Consider the following 19,796-nt stretch of genomic DNA (forward strand, 5'->3'; position numbering starts at 1 on the left):
CCTTTCCTTTCCTTTCCTTTCCTTTCCTTTCCTTTCCTTTCCTTTCCTTTCCTTTCCTTTCCTTTCCTTCCCACCCCTCTCCCCTCCTCCCCTTTCCTTTCCTTTCCTTCCCTTCCCTTCCCTTCTCTCCGCTCTCCCCTTTCCTTTCCTTTCCTTTCCTTTCCTTTCCTTTCCTTTTCCTTTCCTTTCCTTTCCTTTCCTTTCCTTTCCTTTCCTTTCCTTCCCTTCCCTCCCCTCCCCTCCCCTCCCCTCCCCTCCTCCCCTTTCCTTTCCTTTCCTTTCCTTCCCTCTCCCCTTTCCTTTCCTTTCCTTTCCTCCCGTCCCCTCCCCTCCTCCCCTTTCCTTTCCTTTCTTTTCCTTCCCTCCCCTTCCCTTCCCTCCCTGCTCCCCTTTCCTTTCCTTTCCTTTCCTTTCCTTTCCTTTCCTTTCCTTTCCTTTCCTTTCCTTTCCTTTCCTTCCCTTCCCTTCCCTTCCCTTCCCTTCCCTTCCCTCCCTCCCTCCCTCCCTCCTTTCCTTTCCTTTCCTTTCCTTTCCTTTCCTTTCCTTTCCTTTCCTTTCCTTTCCTTCCCTTCCCTTCCCTTCCCTTCCCTTCCCTTCCGTTCCCTTCCCTTCCCTTCCCTTCCCTTCCCTTCCCTTCCCTTTCTTAAACTGTAGTTTGTTGGGGAAGAGACAGATTACTGCCACTAAATCTGAAGAGTTCACTTGACTGGACTAAGGACTGCATGAAGTTGATATGTGCGTATGTCATGGAGCTTTCTAACCTTTTGCTGTCATCTAGCGGACATCTGGGTTTTTGCAGTGCAAATATATTATTCTAGCCACAGCTTCCTTAACTCACAATGTTACCTTGACTCCTACTGTATTTGTAAAATCTTGATTTTTGCCTCAGACGCGCTTCCATTTGCTTGAAAGGTAAAAGGAACACATCTAGGTTAAATGCACTGTCATTGGCATTCGGATCACATTTCTATATCTATATTTGAAGGGGATTTTAAAAAATCTTCAAGCACCTTGCAAATTATACAGCCGAGGCTGGAGTTAAATCTCTTTTGTTCTGCTCTGTTAGTTTCTCTTAATTGACTTGGAAATAAACCTTTGCTTGCTTTCCCTAATTATGAACTCATGAAGGAATTTTCAGAAGAAGCTGGATTTGATTTAATATTTTAAGTTCTTTCCAAATATTCTTCTTAGTTAACGTTTACAGAAGCTGCAGTCTTGCAAAATGTTTTCTACTTGGACTGGGTCTGCTAGCGTTCTCCTTTGTGTAGGTAGACAGAGAAGAAGCAAAGCCAGAATAACTTCAATGGAGCCAGAGAGCAGAACTATAACAGAGGGGTGACATTGAGCAGGAAAAGCCAGTATTTATTGTTTTAAATTGGTCTGTAGCCCAGGTGAGAGCTACTGCATGATATTTGAAGCTTTATAAAATTTAGTGAGCTTTCTGGTTGGGAGACCTGAAAGCAAGACAAACAACAAAATAACAAAGTGCCCTCTTTTGGGTTGCTTTACTGGCTTTTAATATAATAATTCCAAAATACTACGTTTCTACATACTTGGAGATATATGCAGTGGTGGGATTCAAATAATTTAACAACCAATTTCTCTGCCCGAATGATTTCTTCCAACAACCAGTTCATCAAACTGCTCAGAAAATTAACAACCGGTTCTCCCGAAGTGGTGCGAACTGGCTGAATCCCATCACTGGATATATGCCTCTTTCAGTGTCCAGGTTTTTTTTTTTTTTTTTTTGAGGCTGGCTATATGAAATATTTTCTGGAATAGGTAAAAATTGTTTATGGTTCTGCATACTTGCTGAGCTTGTGTATCAGAACCACTACACTGACACTTAACAGTTGGCAGTTTAGGACAAATGTACCAATTCTTGATATTGATGAATTGCCTATACGGAGGTGCCAGACCAGATTCAGCTGCTTTTTAAAACCTGATGGAATCCCTTTCTGTGTAGCAGTGGGTTGAAATGCATGGAATTTGTGTTAGGTTCCCCCTACACCCCCCCCCCCAGGACCCAGTATATTGGAGCCTAGAAGAAAAGACCTGCAATTTAAAATTTAAATGAATTCTGACCTTTGGAATTTCTCTTGAGTACAAGATCTTAATATAATAGTGACTCTATATGGAATGTAGTTACATCTAGGTAAAACAGTAGGGAGCAATTTTAGTGCAATGCTTAAGGCATCAGGTTAGAGGCTGGGAGGCCAACAGTTTGAACTACACCTGCCTTGAGACAGTCAATCTTTTTCTGCTCTAGGAAGGCTACAATGGCAAACCATTGCTGAAAAACCTTGCCAAAAAAACATTGCACGGACTAGTCCAGGCAGTTGCTAGAAGTCAAAAACTGACACAAAAGTATACACATAGAGACACACGTAAAACAATAACACCACAACACAAAAACAACCCATCTCATCATTTACTACAGTATGATAATTTAAAACACAATCCAATCCCAGTACAGCCACAATTAAAAATGATATTGATTTGTGCCACTAAAAGGAAAGGTTCTTCTATCTTCATCAAGGTCCTGAAAAAAGTGTTTTAAGGGCCTTTTTAAACCTCAGGAGATCGAACTTGTAAAGTAGTTCAAAGGAGAGTCAATTTTAAAGAGTAGGAGGTAGCTGTGAGAAAGCTCTAAATCATTTGGACAGGAAGGAAAACTAAGTGCCCCTGATTGCACAGCAGAGTCCAGCACACAGAAGCCCGAATTGCAATCAGGTTATTCAAATAACGGGGTATTCTTGTATGCATGGCCTGGAAGGTCACCAGCAGCAATTTGAACTGGTAATGTTTCCTGAATTTAATTTAAATTTAATTCATTCAATTTAGGCACCATCTGATTACACAAAACAAACCCACAGTTTATAAAAACAAAACCAACAAAACCAGATGTTAAAAAACAAAGAACAAGATAGCAAGTCTGTCCAGCAACAATAGAACTCACAAGGCGGTCCATCCATCCTAACCCAAGGCAGGCCAGAGAGAATAGCCATGTCTTCAAGACCCTCCAGAATGCTATCAGTTGAAAGGCACCCAGATTTCTGGGGGAAATCCCAGCCAATATAGGGATTGGCAGACAGAACAAATGGTTTCTAATTCTTAGTTGTGTAACAGTAGCAGCGTGAAATTAGATGTCTCCGCTGATTCACTGCAAGTTGTATAGAGATTTATATACATATGTAGCTCTACCTTTTGCCCACATCTATCCAATTGACAACTGATTGCTTCTTATCTGCGGTACCACTACTTGCTGAAAGCAAGCTGGATGCCTGCCAAGTCCAATGACAGGGCAAGCTCAGGCAGAACTTTTAGAAGAAAAGAGTCTTTTTAACCAGTGTCTTAAGATGGCAGCCGTAAACAGAGTCCACAGGGTTGGTGCAGGTCACCAAGAATCTTGTAAACGAGTTCTGAATCTAAAGGAAAAGGAAGCAGATAGGTAAAATCCAAATTATTGTTCTAAGCACAATACAGCATAATAAAACACAACAAGGATGACCTTTGAAAGTTGTTCTCAGGATTTGCTCCTAGGGAATGAGGCTGATAAATTAGCCATACTGATCCTCCATCCAGTATATACCTGTGGTAACTTCATCACTGGAGGTTTTAAGAAGAAACTGGACAGTCACTTGTCTGAAATGGTATAGGTTCTCCTGCTTGAGCAGCGGGCTGGACTAGAAGACTCCAAAGTCCCTCCCAGTTCCATTCCATTCCATTCCATTCCATTCCATTCCATTCCATTCCATTCCATTCCATTGTTTCTAAATTCTCAGCATTGGCTCTTCTGTCGTCTTGTTTTGTGGAAAGTCTCTCAGATCTGTGGAGTTCTGCTCTCTGTTGATGATTCCTTATCATTGCATCTCTGCTTAGGAGTGGGTGGCTGAACTTCAGAACCGGTCAATGGGCAAATAGTCCTAGAGGTTAACGAATCTGTCTCGACCAGAATAATCATTGGCTCCAAAGCTATTAGAATTATCTATGTCAGGACTATTGGTTCTTAGATGCAACTGACTCCAGATCCTCCCCATCCTTCTCATCTGACCAGCAAGGCTGTTACACTTATCCTTTTATGTGTCTTATGTGCATTTTACAATAAAACAGGAAGTGTGTGTGTGTGTGTGGGGCGGTTCTCTGGAACTCTCTTCTTTGCCAAAATCTGCCAAAGAAGACAGTAAGGAGAGGCTAAGAAAGTTAACACTCCAGGTTTGAGGAGTTTGGAATAGTTACTGGTAGTCCTTGACTGATGTTCACAGTCAGGATCAGAAAATTCATTGTTAAGAGATGCAGTTCTTTTTTTTTTTTGCTTTAATTTATATGCCGCCCTTCTCCGGAGACTCAGGGCGGTTTACAATGCGTTAAGCAATAGCCTTCATACTTTTGTATATTTATTCAAAGTCAGCTTATTGCCCCCACAATCTGGGTCCTCATTTCACCTACCTTTGAAAGGATGGAAGGCTGAGTCAACCTTGAGCCTGGTGAGATTTGAACTTGCAGTAATTGCAAGCAGCAGATGTTTTGAGGCATCACGTGACCACACCAATTTTATAATATTTTCTTTGCTGCAGTCATTAAGCAAATTACTTGTGTTTGTCAATGAGACCTCACATGATTATGACTTGCAACTTCCTTCTGGCTTCCCCATTGACTTTGCTTGTAGGAAGCCTTCTGGGAAGGTCACAAATAGCAATATTTGACCACTGGATGCTGCAAAGATTGCAAATCTCAGCTGGCTGCTGAGCACCCAGATCATGATCATGTGATGTGACTGCGTGAGTACTGAGAAGGTTGTAAGTGCAGGGACTGGTTGCAAGTCACCTTTTAACCACCATTATAACTTCAAACAGTCACCAAAAATTAGTCATTAAGCAAGAATCACCAATTACAATTTAGACCAGGAATTCCATTTTAAACCTGGTACTCTCTAGATTACAACGCCTGGAATCCCTAGTCAGGCTATTCTGGCTCAGAATTCTTTAAGTGGGACTTTACATCTGGGTGGTTGGTGAAAGCTGCACTACAAAGATCAGTCCTGGCTCTGCAGATAATAGAGATACATCAAATTAGTGAACTAATCACCTCTTTAGTGAAAGAAACTAAGAAAGCAAGCAAGCAAGAGAGAAAGCAAGAAAGAGAGAAAGAAAGGAAAGAAAAAGAAAGAAAGAAAGAAAAAGAGAAAAAGTAAGTTTCATATTTTTTTTACACAAATAAAGCAAATGTTTAAATCTCCATCTACTTTCACGGGTACAAAGGAAGAATCTACTTACAAGAATCTCTCAGACTACATATTAAAGCTGTTAATGTATCTGGTTTAATATTTCATCCCAGTTTATTCTTAAAAAAATGTCAAAATGATAGCTGAGCAGAACTTGGGTGATTGCACAAAATATTATCAATGGTAATTTGGGTGAAATAGCTTATGTTTTTAGTGAGGATTTTGGTGGTTGCCTTCAGCTCTGTTTATAGGTAGCTGAATGCTCTCACCCTATTTTGGATAACTGAGTGGAAAGCTAGGCATAACTCTCTTTTGTTCTGCACTGGTAGTTCTCTTAATTGGCTTGGAAATAACCTTTGTTTGCTTAATTATTAATTCAGAAATTATTGGAAATAGCTCAGGTTTCTTTGATCTAGTGTCTCACTTCTTTCAGCATAGGGTTAACAAGTCAGAAGCAGTGAGGGGTTTGAGAAGAGCATTATAGTCTATTTGGCAACCCACAAAGGAAACTGGGGCACGTCTTGGATTCTGCAGGAAATAATGCAATATTCCCAACTTTTGTAGATATTCTGTTCCATACTTCCCACAATGTCTTGCTAGCTGGGGGTGATGTTGAGGATTTATTTTATTTTATTTATTTATTTATTGGTTCGATTTATATGCCGCCCTTCTCCGGAGACTCACGGCAGCTTGCAATGCGTTAAGCAATAGCCTTCATACTTTTGTATATACCTGCTTAGTAGGGCTTTCGCCGCCACCCCCAAGCGGTGTTCTTTTTTATACAAAGTCAGCTTATTGCCCCCACAAACCGGGTCCTCATTTTACCTACCTCGAAAGGATGGAAGGCTGAGTCAACCTTGAGCCTGGTGAGATTTGAACTTGCAGTAATTGCAGGAAGCTGGTGTTACTTAACAGCACTTTAGTCTGCTGCGCCACCAAGGCTCATCAGGATTTTCCTCATTGGAGGATGAGGATGAGAAAAAAAGAGAGAAAAAAGTTTCATAATACATGATCTACGATTATTTTTAGGATGAAAATAAGTATTTTCTTCAAAAGCTATGGTATATAATTAGGTAGAATATTTGCAATTATAACCAAGCAATGAAAGACTCAAAATCACAGTTTTATTTGTCTAGGATTTTTATAAACAAATATTAACCCTACTTTGACTCAAAAGAGTTGCTGGCCAATTTTTTTTTTCAGGTCAACCCAGATGGAGAAAATTGTTCTGTTTATATTTTATATGAACACCCCACATTTTTTACTTTCAAATTTGTACATATCTAGTGCAAATAAATTGCATATACTAGAACTGGAATTTGCACATACATGTGCTGATAATCTTACTTGGCAATGCAGTATGCAATGCCAAAATACCACACAGAAATGTAGATTATATGGAGAAACTTAGAAAACTACATTCTATAAAAGTGATTAGGGCATGACTTTTTTTCTTCTGACAAATGGGTAAAGCAATGCAGAAATAGACTATGGTTAACTAGGGTGGGAAAGTGAGAACCTGAATAAAATTGACTTAGACAGCATTGTTTGTCCCTACTCTCTACAGCACAGGCAACCAATCTACATAATGCTGCAGTTGTTCGCTAGAGTAAAATGAACTCTAGTTCTACTTCTAATGGGATGCAGTGGCTCAGTGGCTAAGATGCTGAGCTTGTTGATCAAAAGGTTGGCAGTTCAACAGTTCGAATCCCTAGTGCCGCATAATGGGGTGAGCTCCTGTTACTTGTCCCAGCTTCTGCCGACCTAGCAGTTTGAAAGCACATAAAAAATGCAAGTAGAAAAATAGGGACCACCTTTGGTGGAAAGGTAACAGCGTTCTATGTGCCTTTGGCATTTAGTCATGTCGTCCACATGACCACGGAGATGTCTTTGGATAGTGTTGGCTCTTTGGCTTCAAAACAGAGATGAGCACTGCCCCCTAGAGTCAGGAACGACTAGCAGATATGTGTGAGGGGAACCTTTACCTTAGTTCTACTTCTAGGTGCCAAAATCAAGGCAGCCAAAGAAGTATCATAAAATAAAATTCTTTTCTTTACCTTGCTAAGTGCTACGAATTTTATTTGACCCTGTAATTGCCCTAAATGGACAACTATCATTGAAATAGCCATCATGAATGAGGTTCCCCATCTTTCTCTATAATATCTAGTACACCTTAAATTCTGAGTTTGATGTTCAGCATTTCAATATAAATCTCACTACTGTCAGTGACCGATGCTTTTTGTGTGCGTATATGTAAGAGATAGATATAGATATATGTTGTCTAGAATTTTTTTTTCCTATAGTCTTCCTGTTTGTCAGAATATGGAGTCTTGAATTTAAAGTTTTAAGCTCTATAAAATATGATCTTGCTATTGACACCTTCCATTTCTGCCGCTTGACAAGACAGTTTATGATACTTGAAAGCAATTGAATTAGGTTTTCTTGTGGGTTATTTTCTTGAATCAGGTATGGCTTTGTGCCCTTTTTATGACATGAATCCAATTTGTGATACTTAAGTGGAAATGCAGAATGGTAAGCTGTAGTTACGAATATGATTTGCAAAGAATTCTCAGGATGACATGCTATTCTGTAGGTCTGTATGCTGGCCCCGGGGATTTACAGAGCAGTGAGTTATCTGTTCACTCTTTTCAGTCCTGAACATAATGATTCTTTCTATACTGATAAAAAGAATTAGGAATCTATCTTCTAAGTAACATTTCTCAACATTTCTTCAGAATGGAACCGCTAATACTAATAAGTGAACTTCTACAACTATGATTATACTACAGCTGAATTATCTGTGACCATTGGGCACATCAGGTGATCCAGAAACATCTGAAGGACCATGGCTTTTCTGCTCTTTTATACACACGCTGTACAGTTGAGCACCTAGGAAAAACAGCTACATACTCTTGGAATGCAGGAGACAGATGTTCCGGAGGACTGGAGACGTAATTGCAGAATGGATCCCTGGCACAGAAGGTAGAAACATGCAAGAGGATTTCAAGGGCAAGGAGACATTGTAATAAAGGAAGACACTAGCAGAGACTGAAAGTAGGAAGTAAAATAACTGTGCCACCTGAGGCTTCCCAGACGCTGTAAACTGCAGAATTGTAGGTATAAGCTCTATTCAAGGTAATTGGATAGATCAAAACATATTATATCTGGGAGTGCTAAAAAGAAAAAAAAATCAATGTAGTTTTACTTGGAAAAAAAGTTTGGAACACAGAAAAACATGTAGAAAAATAAATTCACAATAGAAATCAGTTATGAAGGCATGGTATATTACAAAACAAGGACTTTTAGCTGTTGTTGCTTAGAACTTTGGGAGTTTTCTAATATTTGCATTCCATCTTTGGTTAATGTTACTGAATATTTATCCACATACCTATTTGGGTTAAAAAAAACTCAAGTTCTTCTTTTACTCTTCTCCCATTAGGGTTTTATTTCTGCTTTTATCAGAGTCTAATATAATGAGACCGGGAGAGAATTTTCCCCCCTCATGATATATAATATTATACAATTCTATCAAATCCCCACTTACTATTTTCTTAAGTTAAGATACCCCAAATGTAACCTTTCCAGATACCAGATAAATTGCTTTACTCCCTTTAATTTAATCCAATTCAGTTTTAATCCACTTTTGCAGTTCTAAAATATCCCTTCTGAGGTTTAGTGACCTGAACTATATACCACTAATTTATGTAAAGACATTGTGATGTTGGCAGATTGATTTTCGTTTCTTTTTATAATTATCCTCAACATGGAATTTTATCATTTCATAGAGGTTGTATGCTGATCTATCTACCACAGCTTCAGCTCCTGTGGGTGATCAGTTAGATCCAGTCACAATATATTATTCTATGTAAACTTTTTAATTATGGCAGAGTAGATAAATGTTAAATATATAAAATAAAGAAATAAATATTTAAGTCTGTCTGTACACTCAAAGTGAAATGTATTTGTCATTTTAATCCCATTTATGCAATTTGAAAAGATTCTATCAGAGCACTGAATCATATATTCATTTCTTAACCACTTCAGTGCTATCAAAACATGGCCAATTAACTGCATTTCTTTAATTCCCAATCATTTATGAATTAAAAGTGCTGATGCTAGCACAAGTTTTTAGAACCTTGTTGTTTGCATTCAGCCATGGAGAAAACTTCCTTCCTACTCAATTTCTATAACTTTTCATCTCAATCCAATTGATTATAGGCAGCAAGTATTGGTGTGGGTATGGTTTTCTCCTTTGTAGCTCCTTGATTAGGGCAATGAAGGAGCTGATTAGATGATTAGATAATTAATTAGGTATCCTAATCAAGGCACTATCAAAAAGGAAATCATACTTCCATCAAAACTGGGAAGGCAAGCTATTGTATATAAATAGGGTGCAAACCAGTGGTGGGATTCAGTCTTTTTAACAACCGGTTCTGTGGGTGTGGCTTATTTGGGTGGGCATGACTTGGAGGTCATGTGACCGGTTGGACGTGGCTAGCTGATCATGTGACCGGGTGGCCGTGGCTATGTGTATAGGGACTACTCAGAGGGCTGAAAAAAGTCATTTCTGACCGGTCCTCGCACTTTTGACTGGTCCTCACACTTATGACCATCCTCACATTTATGCCCATTGCAGCATTCTTAACAATCATGTCACTCATTTCACAACTGCTTCTCTTCACCATGGTGACAAGATAGGATGAAAAACGTAAAATGTGAGGACTGTCGTAAGTGCAAGGACTAGTCAAAAGTGTGAGGACTGGTCAAAAATAACTTTTTCAACCCTCTGAGTAGTCCATATGCACAAAAGGACTACCCAGAGGGCTGAAAAAAGTGATTTCTGACAGGTCCTCGCACTTTTGACTGGTCCTCGCACTTATGACTGGTCCTCATTTATGCCCATTGTAGCATTCTTAACAACCGTGTCACTCATTTCACAACTGCGGTGCTTCATGTGACTGGGTGGGCATGGCCAGGTGGTCATGTGGCATCACTTCTTTGCCCTAATGACAGTTTGCTGCAATGGTCATAAGTGTGAAAAACGGTCATAAGTCACTTTTTCCAGTGCCATTGTAACTGTTGTAAGTTGAGGATTACCTGTATAAAAGTACAAAAAGCTTCTTTGCTTGCAAAAAGCTGCCCTAAATACCAATCATTAGATTAGAAGTACCTGCAAACTGGAGTTACAAATCAGGGAGGGTGCCAGAGCACCTTGAGGAATTAAAATAGTTAAAATGTAATGATAACTATCAGTGGCCAACTCTTGCTCATAAAGTGAAACCCTTTAACAGAGAGGTCATTTAAGCTCTCCGGAATGAACCAAAGGAGCAAACAGAGTATCTGTTGCTTGTTAGCCAATTACCAGACAAATAGACACAGGACTAGTCAGATTTCCAAAGCTGCTTCTTTTCAGGAACAGAGATTAACATTTTTCCTTCCAAACAACGCTGAATAGGGAAAATTATCCCATCACTAAACATAGCATTAAACATTACGAAGCACAGAATTAAACTTCACCAAAAACCAGTTTTAGACCAAAAGTCAGAAAGGGTATGTAAACTCACGTTTGAGTTTACAACTAGCCAAGAACCCTTGCTAAATGTCACTCATCTTGGTTCCTTGTCATTAAAAGCTGCTTCGTTATTCAATTATTTCTTCAAAGTGCTGATCATTGCACCCTGGCTGGAAGAACTCCAACAGGGGAATATTTCCTCCCAACAGTGGTATAAAAAGCTTAAAACAACCCTTCCCCTTTAAGAAAGTCAAGCAAAAAAAAACAACCTCTAAGAACCTCTGGAACCGGAAGTGACAGTATTGGCATACTGCTGGAGAAGCAGTTTCCTAAACCGGGCAATAAAGATTAGGCTAGGAAACAACACAGAATGTTGTAATTCCTTACAGGATTAGCCCTGTAAAGTGGAAAAAAACAAAAAAGATTTCTTTTAACAACCGCTTCTCCGAACTGCTTAACTACTTAACTACCAGTTCTACTGAACCGGTGCGAACTGGTAGAATCCCACCACTGGTGCAAACCCCACACTCACTAGTACTGATGATGTTATCTAACTGGGTAATGAAATGTCTGTAAGCAACAACCAAGCTGAGAGAGGACAAAGGACTCCACAGTTAAGATAAATGTACAGATTTCTTTTAGCTTTTCAGTTTCCTTATATTCCTTTGATACTTCTCAAATTTCTTTATTCTTCCAAAATGGTTTCCTGCTTTTGTTATATAAATATTTTATTTTTATTGTAGGATTTAATGTTATTATCTATAGGCTCCTTGGAATCCTTTTTAGCATCCCTTGTAATCTTTTCGCTTCATTATTTTGTGCAGGCTCATGAACCTTTTCATGTTCTTCAGTTAGGCATTTTTTCTTGATGCTGCTCATTAAGTTGTGATTTTTACAACTTGGTGGTCTATTCCTGCCCAATCTGAAGAACAAAATGGAATGGAACAGCTTTGTGGCCTTCATCAGGTGGCTCTTCCAATCTTTGTTGGAGAATACATTCGCGTCCTGATTGAACATTTGGGGAGATGTAGCCTAATGCACATGAAAGTCCTTAAATTGGGGACAATATGTCTAAATGTTCGGTCCATTCATGAACAAGCATTTTTGGCTATCCTGCTCATTCTATAAGTGTCAAAAATATATTACTTTCTTGGTAAAATGCTCTATTACAACTTCAATTTTATGCAAATTTTAAGTCTTGTTATTTTCTTTAGAAATAAGCTCCAGAGTACCGAAAGCATTCTGCTGAGGTTAAGACATCCTTAGTTTACGCCTGTTAACCTCACGTCAGAAGAGAAACGTCTTACAGGATTTAATAAACTGCAAATGAAATTGCATAAAATATTTTTCCCAGGTGGTTTAGTTTTCAGTGATTAAGAAAATACAATTTCCTGTAATTAAATCTTAACAAGAAACATTATTAAAAACACTCTATCCCAGCTTTAGCAATAATTGTCCATTCCCTCAGAACAGTAAACAGGATTACATTTTGCAACATGGTCTGTAATCCTTGTATCATTTTGATCAAATTTACTTTAATAATTTTATCTTGAGATAAAAGTTGAATCTAGAAATCTGAAACAAGAAACCACTCTCCTAAGCCTAAGTGCAACTTGTTTCTCAGAAACAAATATAATTTATTTGGTTCCAAAACAACTACTACCTGATGATCAGTGGTTTTTGCAGAACCACTGATAAATAACCACATTTTATTTATTCCTTGAATGGACATTGACCTTTCAATGCAAGTCTTGGTGCATTAAAATCCCTTTGGTCTTTTTTGGCCTGTGGGGAAAAAGAGTGGGGAGGCAGAGAAAAAGAAGAACAAAAATAATTAATAAGCATCTATACCCCATCCCTGCACCAGTAAGAAAATACTTTATCCATTGTTGCTGTTTTCAATTTCCCTGTATTGTTGCTTTTTGTACTATTATTGCTATACCTTCAGTCAGACCTTTAGAGACCAATGGAAGAATGTTTTTCTACTATTAAAATTATCTTTATCAACCATTCTTCATAATTCAGTTACTCTGTACCAAGAAAAAAGGAATAGGTGCCGGTAGGAGAAAAATTAAAGTCAGAGGCATAGCAAAGTGAGATATATTTTCATCTGATAGAAGAAATACTTCTTATATTTGTTTATTTCAAGAGAAAACTTACATGCTCTTTAGACAGAGCATTGTTTCTCTGGCTATGAAATCTCTGGGTCTTTTTTTTTTTGCTTTAATTTATATGCCGCCCTTCTCTGGAGACTCAGGGCGGCTTACAATGCATTAAGCAATAGCCTTCATACTTTTGTATATTTATACAAAGTCAGCTTATTGGCCCCACAATCTGGGTCCTCATTTCACCTACCTTAGAAAGGATGGAAGGCTGAGTCAACCTTGAGCCTGGTGAGATTTGAACTTGCAGTAATTGCAAGCAGCAGATGTTAATAACAGTGCTTTAGTCCACTGTACTACAGGCTCTTTTTAATCCATAGATATATAGAGTCAAGATACCAAGTTGAAATGTCTCACTATTGGCACTCTTTGGTATTTTTTAAAATATTCATTTTATCAGTTTTTTTTTTTGTGTTAATTTATCAGATCCCGAAATCAGTCATATAGGGCTAGCCTTTAATAATTACAGATTGACTTTAAATGGGTAACAACTTTTCCCTCATAAAATATTACGAGGTAAAGTATTTATATCATATTGGAAGATGCTCAATTGCTTCTAGAATAACTCTAGAAAAATACATTATATACAGTATAACATTTTCTGTTTTAACAAAGCCTAGCTGGCAAAGGCTCCCCCGTCCAATCTCTGTTTTCTCAACCTAGTATCGGAGGGTGCTGCTTGATTCTCCTTCTCAGTTTATTAAATCTCACAATGGGATCTTTTTTCATGTCAGTTCCACAACCACAATACAGTAAGGTAGGGTGGCCTGACAGAGAAAGTGCTTGGCCTAAACCCATCCAGTTAGCTTCTGTAGCTGATGGCACTCCCTTACAAAAAAAATATATGGATAAATAATAATAAATAAATAGGTTCTCTAGATATTTGGCAAAAATTAGTCTTCTCCAAATGATAAGAAAATCCTTTCCCACTCATTCTTATTTCATCAGAGTAAATTAATTTCAGAATACTTGTATACTTGTGTGTGGCTTTTCTGAGTAATCTGTGGAAATTTCACCCTGAGAACAGCAACATTTATTATTTGGAATAATTACATAGATTTATTTGAAAGATAATTTCAATACACTAGAACTGTAGTGAAAAGTCAATTGAGGGAGTTTTCTACGGCAATGGTTTTAGAAATCAGTCAGTTTGGAATATGTACACTGAACATTTTTGGACAGTTTAGCCATCATGGCTTTTTAAAAGCGAAGTTAGGTAAATGAAAACAATTCTAAAAATTGTAGTTGAATGTGAATGCTACAAATTCTTTCTTGAAACTCTCACACTCCTGAATTGTCGTTGCGAAAAATATATTTATTTTAGTATTCCTATATATCTTAGGGTTTACCAAATATCTTATAAATGCCCTTACTGTTTTCAGTATATCTGAAGAAAAATGAAGTATAATTACATATGCCCGTATATGGATTGTTCATTCCTTGGAAAAAAAATATGTATGCACAATAGAACTTTAAAATTCTATAAATAGCAGACAATTTTGTATTATTTATAATTGTTCATTTTTATGTCTTGCTAGAGCTTCTTTTGGAAAGCATTCACTAAATGGTTACAGGCTGTCCAAGGTGTGAGAAGTTCCATGAAAATAAAAGAGCACTACAAAGACCTGCACTATCTTTCTAGAAGTTATTTCTAAAAGTACAAGCAGAGTATAAACTGGGTAAAGAGTTTCACAGCCCTATGAAATCTTGCAACTCCCATTCCAGCTACAACTACTACCTCTTACCAGTTTGTCTGTTTCTCTTTGCTAGTTTCAAACTATTGCCTCTGTGCTATCTTTCTGATCCATTACTCTATAGCTGGAGGATTGACAGTGTCTCCAATTTAGATGGCCAACTCCGCAAATGTGTATCATAGTTCCCACTGAAGAAAGGTCATCTGCTATGCTACATTATTAGTCAAATAATGTTCTGCTTCCATATTATATTCAAGACCCAATGCCAGAAATACGTTTGACAGCTGCTACTTCCCCAGCCATAGCTATTTCTTATATGCATCTTGGTTTTTAGAGAATACCCATTTTCCCTTTCGATTTCTATTTGCTTCTTTGCAAGCCAGGAGAAAAAGCTGATGCTTTCATCCTGGATACCTAACATGGAAGTATGTCTCTTTAATTGAACTCACTGGGGCTACCTTTCCCGTAAATATAGTTTGGATAGAGGAATAAGTAACTATTTATTGACTTATCTGTTGCTGGTGAAATCATGTGAGCCTTCAAACTGAAGGAATAAAATAAGAACTGAGTTCCTTTTCAGTTATAACTCCAGCATATCCAGTACTGTAGAGGATTGACTGAACTAGGACTCTGTCAGCTGGCTGACAACCTGAAATCAGGCTGACAGCAGCTAGGTTGCCTGTCCACCTGGGGGCTAATTTTTAAAGCTGGTAATGGGATCGCATCACTGTCACATCAGATTATGCTATTCATTCTCTGGCAGGTCTTAAAAAAATGGAGGGAGTGAAATTATCTCTTGGGATAATAAGGATACCTCTCTCTCTCTCTCTCTCTCTCTCTCTTTCTCTCTCTCTCTCTCTCTCTCTCTCTCTCTCTTGCTTACTTACTCATGCACATTATTTATCAGTGTGGTCAGTCTTTAGCATACTAGGCCATGATTAAAAATATTAAATTTTACCTATGGCAGAGTCTATCATGCTGGGTTATGAGAGGCTGTATGACAACAATCTTCAAGAAGCACCTGTTTCCACAGGCCTCTGAGAGGCATGCCAGGGGAAAAAGTCTCAAATGGAATTGATCATTGTAATTTTAGGTGTGGAGTTGTGCAGCTGGTATGGAAATGATAAAATAAGCAAGGTGATTGGACTTCAGCTAATTTCAGATTAAATGCTACTACCCTTTGGCAAAAAAAATAAAAAAGAAATTGCCCTCTTTGTTTGAGCTCAGCTGAAGTGAAAAAGATCTAAGGTTTCAGGGGATCCACTGTAGAGTAACTTCCAGCAATACAAGCCAAACCAAATCAAAGAACACCAACCGTGGTATTAGCAACTGTGTCATTTGCTCTACCAAGAGATTCTGTCCACACGCATCCCTGCAAAAAGTGAAGGTTGTATTTAAAAAAGCTATGTGTACCTGTGGGAATTTAAGCTCTCGGTGCCATTCCAGATTGAAATCATGCCTGCAATTTACTGCTGAAAATTCATTCATGCAATTAATTGTGTTGATAGTAGAATATTTCCAATTGGATAACGGCAGTTCCAGGACGTAGAATATAGCTTGATAGCATCTTTTTCTGGTCTTCATAACTCACAGAATTAAAGGGTTGCAAGGGACTTGGATGTTTTCTTGTGTAGTTCCCCTGCCCGTGGCTGGAGTCCTCAGGCTACTCTGGGCAGATGGCTGTCCAAGTTTTCTTTGAAAACCTCCAATGAAGAAGCACTTATGACTCTAGCATACAGGTGGTTCTACTGCTTTACAATTCTCACAGTCAGGAAATTACTCTTTGTTTTGAGTTTGGATCTCTGTAAAGCGTCTACTTGTTGGTTCTTGTCCTACCTTTGGGCACTATAAAGAATAATCCACAACTCTTCCCTGTGATAGCTGTTCAAGTTTTGGAAAGCTACTATCATGTTTCACCTTAGCCTTCTCTTCTTTAGGCTAAATATACTCAGTTCTTTTAACCATTCTTTATAGGATTTAAATTCCAATCCCATTGCCATCTTTGTTGCTTTTCTGTACATACTTTTCAGTTCCTCTGCTGTACAGATGCTTCAGTACAGCATCTATACTGTATTGCAACAGCCAAAAGTGGACACAATAACCAGATGTGGTCAGATCAGTACAGCATAGGATTGGTACTACCAGTTCCTGTGACCTCAACATTATATTTCTGTTGATGCAACCTAGGGTTGCATTTAATTTATGTAGCCACCTACTCAGTGATGGGTTTCAAAAGTTTTTACTACTGGTTCTGTGGGTGTGGCTTGGTGGGCGTGGCGTGGTTTGGTGAGCATGGCTTGATGGGTGTGGCAGGGGAAGGATACTGTAAAATCTTCATTCTCACCCCACTCCAGGGAAGGATACTGTAAAATCTCCATTCCCTCCCCAATCCAGGGGAAGGTTACTGCAAAATCCCTATTTCGTCCCGATCAGCTGGAACTCAGGAGGCAGAGAATAGATGGGGACAGGGCCAGTCAGAGGTGATATTTATTGATTCTCCGAACTACTCAAAATTTCTGCTACCAGTTCTCCAGAACTGGTCAGAACCTGCTGAATACCACCTCTGCACCTACTTCATTGTTGTGACTCTGAGTAGCTTACAATTGAAGCCAGCCAAATGCTACCTATTTTATATCTATAAAACTGATTTTTCCTGCAGAACTCTACATCACTGAACTGTATTCTGTGAGCTCAATGCTTAACATTTTAAATAAAGATAACTTTGGACCTCTTCTGATCATACCATTCCCTACCCCACTCTCCACTTTTGGGTCATCTACAAATTTGCTGAATATCCCTTCTATTCCCTTGTTCAAGTCAAATTGTGGAAGACCTCTGAGCTCAAGACAGAGGTCCCCCACTGCATCTGTAGCTGTATAGATATAAATCCAGTGGTGGGATTCAGCCAGTTCGCAGCACTTCGGGAGAACCGGTTGTTAACTTTCTGAGCAGTTTGGTAAACTGGTTGTTGGAAGAAATCATTAGGGCAGAGAACCGGTTGTTAAATTATTTGAATCCCGCCACTGTATAAATCCATTACAAACCATGCATTGGACATAATTGTTTAACTAACTGCAAAACCATCTGGTAATAGCAATGTACATCCCAATTTGTTGCATTTTGTCAGAAAGAAGGCTATGTTAATTTTATCAAAAGCCTTACTGATGATTAAATTCTGCATTCATAACATTCCTTTATTAAACAGATAAATAAAGGAGTTAATAACGTAGACCTAATAATCAGTAAATCATTGATTGATTAATTTTGTTATGCTTCCTTTAGTTTTTGTCAGTTCAAAGCAGCATATCTACCAGCATATATTCCTACTTCCTATTTTTCTCATAACAATTGTCTGAGGTAGGTTTGGCTGAGAGAGAATGACTGGCAAGTTCCTTTGATCTACTAATGTAGTTACCAAAAAAAAAAAAGGAGGAATGATTCTTTTATTACAGCCTACCATACTTATTGCAAACCCTGGCTTTTATTAATCAACTTCTGCCTTTCTAAGTGCTGGCAAACCCACCACTTGAGAATCTTTTCTATAGTTATCTTGGGTATTGATGTTAAGTACTAAATGACTTAGATGAGGGAATAGAAGTGGAACTTACCAAATTTGCAGATGGTACTAAGCTGGCAGGGATAGCTAACACCCTAGAACAGTGATGGCTAACTTTTTTGCCGTCGTGTGCCAAAAGTCGGGGGAGTGCGGGGGGTTTGCGTACGTGCGTGCCCACACCCATAATTCAATGCGCCCAGCACATACGCGTGTAACCCCCTGTGCTCCCCCTGTTTTTGGGATGCGATGGAACGGTGGGCCCGGAAGACTCGTTTTTTGCCCTCCCCAGGCTCCAGAGGCGTTCTAGGAGCCTGGGGAGGGTGAAAACTGCCTTCCCACCCCCCCCGGAGGCCCTCTGGAGGCCAGAAACAGCCTGTTTCCTGAGTTCCGGTGGGCTTGGAAGGGCTGAAAATCAGGTGGACGGCACGTGCATGCATTCTGGAGCTAAGCTAGGGCAACGCTCACGTGCCCACAGATATGGCTCCGCGTGTCACCTGTGGCACCTGTGCCATAGGTTCGCCATCATGGCCCTAGAAGATAGCCTCTTGAACACTGGTGTTGTGGCTCCATTGCCTGAGCCTGGGCTATCGACAGATGCAGACTCTGAGAGTGAGGGGGAGGAGTTGGCAAGGCCTCCCTCTCCAGGACCCTCCTCTCTGGCAATGCCTCTGGAGGACAACGAAGGCCAAACGATAGGCTCAGAGCCAAGCACATCCCCGCAGCCACAGGTGGACAGTGACGAGGAAGATAAGTGCTGGCTGGACCCTCGACAGAGGTGCAGGGAGAAGCGTGCACAGCAGAGGGGAAGGCGTGCCAGAGATTAGCTGAGTCACTGGACCACACCCCACAGGGTATAAATGTGGGTGTGGTGGCCGGTTCAGTTTGTGACGAGCAAAAAACTGGAAATACTCCATGATCTCTGCTTTACTGGACTTTGCCTGCTTTATCGGACTGCATTTGGATTAATCTTTGTTTTGTGTGAGTAAAGTCTGAATTGGCAGCTAGCCACTGGGTTGCTGCCAGCTTTATCATCAAAGAGTTTTGTCGTGTGGCTTATTAACTCCGGGCCGTCTGTGGGGGTGTGTGCGTGGTACAGGGACAGAACAACTGGGCCCTATCTAACAAAATGAAATTCAATGTAGAGAAAAGTAAAGTCCTACACTTAGGTAAAAAACCCCAAAAGTACACATATAAACTGTGTGAAAACAGGCTTAATAGCAGCGACTGTGAGATCTTGGAGTCTTAGTGGACAACCAGCTAAATATGAGCCAGCAGTGTGCAGCCAAAACCCAATGCAATCCTAAATTGCATTAACAGAGGGATACAATCAAGATCAAGTGAGGTACTAATACCACTCTATAAAGCCCTATTAAGACCAAACCTATCGTACTGCATCCAGTTTTGGTCACCACACTATAAAAAAGATGTTGAGACTCTAGAAAAGTGCAGAGGAGAGCAACCAGGATGATTAGGGGACTGGAGACTAAAACATATGAAGAACGGTTACAGGAACTGGGCATGGCTAGTCTAGTGAAGAGAAGAACCAGGGAAGACATGTGTTCCAATATTTGAGGGGCTGCCACAGAGAGGAGGGGGTCAAACTGTTTTCCAAAGCACCTGAGGGCCAGACAAGGAATAATGGATGGAA

General features: G+C 39.4%; 1 long non-coding RNA gene across 1 annotated transcript; it reads right to left on the reverse strand.

Moving 5' to 3' along the window:
* Positions 1 to 2,417: 2,417 nt before the first annotated feature.
* LOC117671831 (uncharacterized) lies at positions 2,418 to 9,842 on the reverse strand. The gene is made up of 2 exons (XR_004593021.3): positions 6,054 to 9,842; positions 2,418 to 3,428 (listed from the first exon to the last, which is right to left on the reverse strand). It is a non-coding gene; the product is annotated as an uncharacterized LOC117671831 (long non-coding RNA).
* Between the last annotated feature and the right edge of the window lie 9,954 nt (positions 9,843 to 19,796).

The sequence above is a fragment of the Pantherophis guttatus genome, chromosome 1 (assembly GCF_059756535.1).
Source record: "Pantherophis guttatus breed Tessera chromosome 1, ASM5975653v1, whole genome shotgun sequence".
NCBI classification, from domain to species: domain Eukaryota; kingdom Metazoa; phylum Chordata; class Lepidosauria; order Squamata; family Colubridae; genus Pantherophis; species Pantherophis guttatus.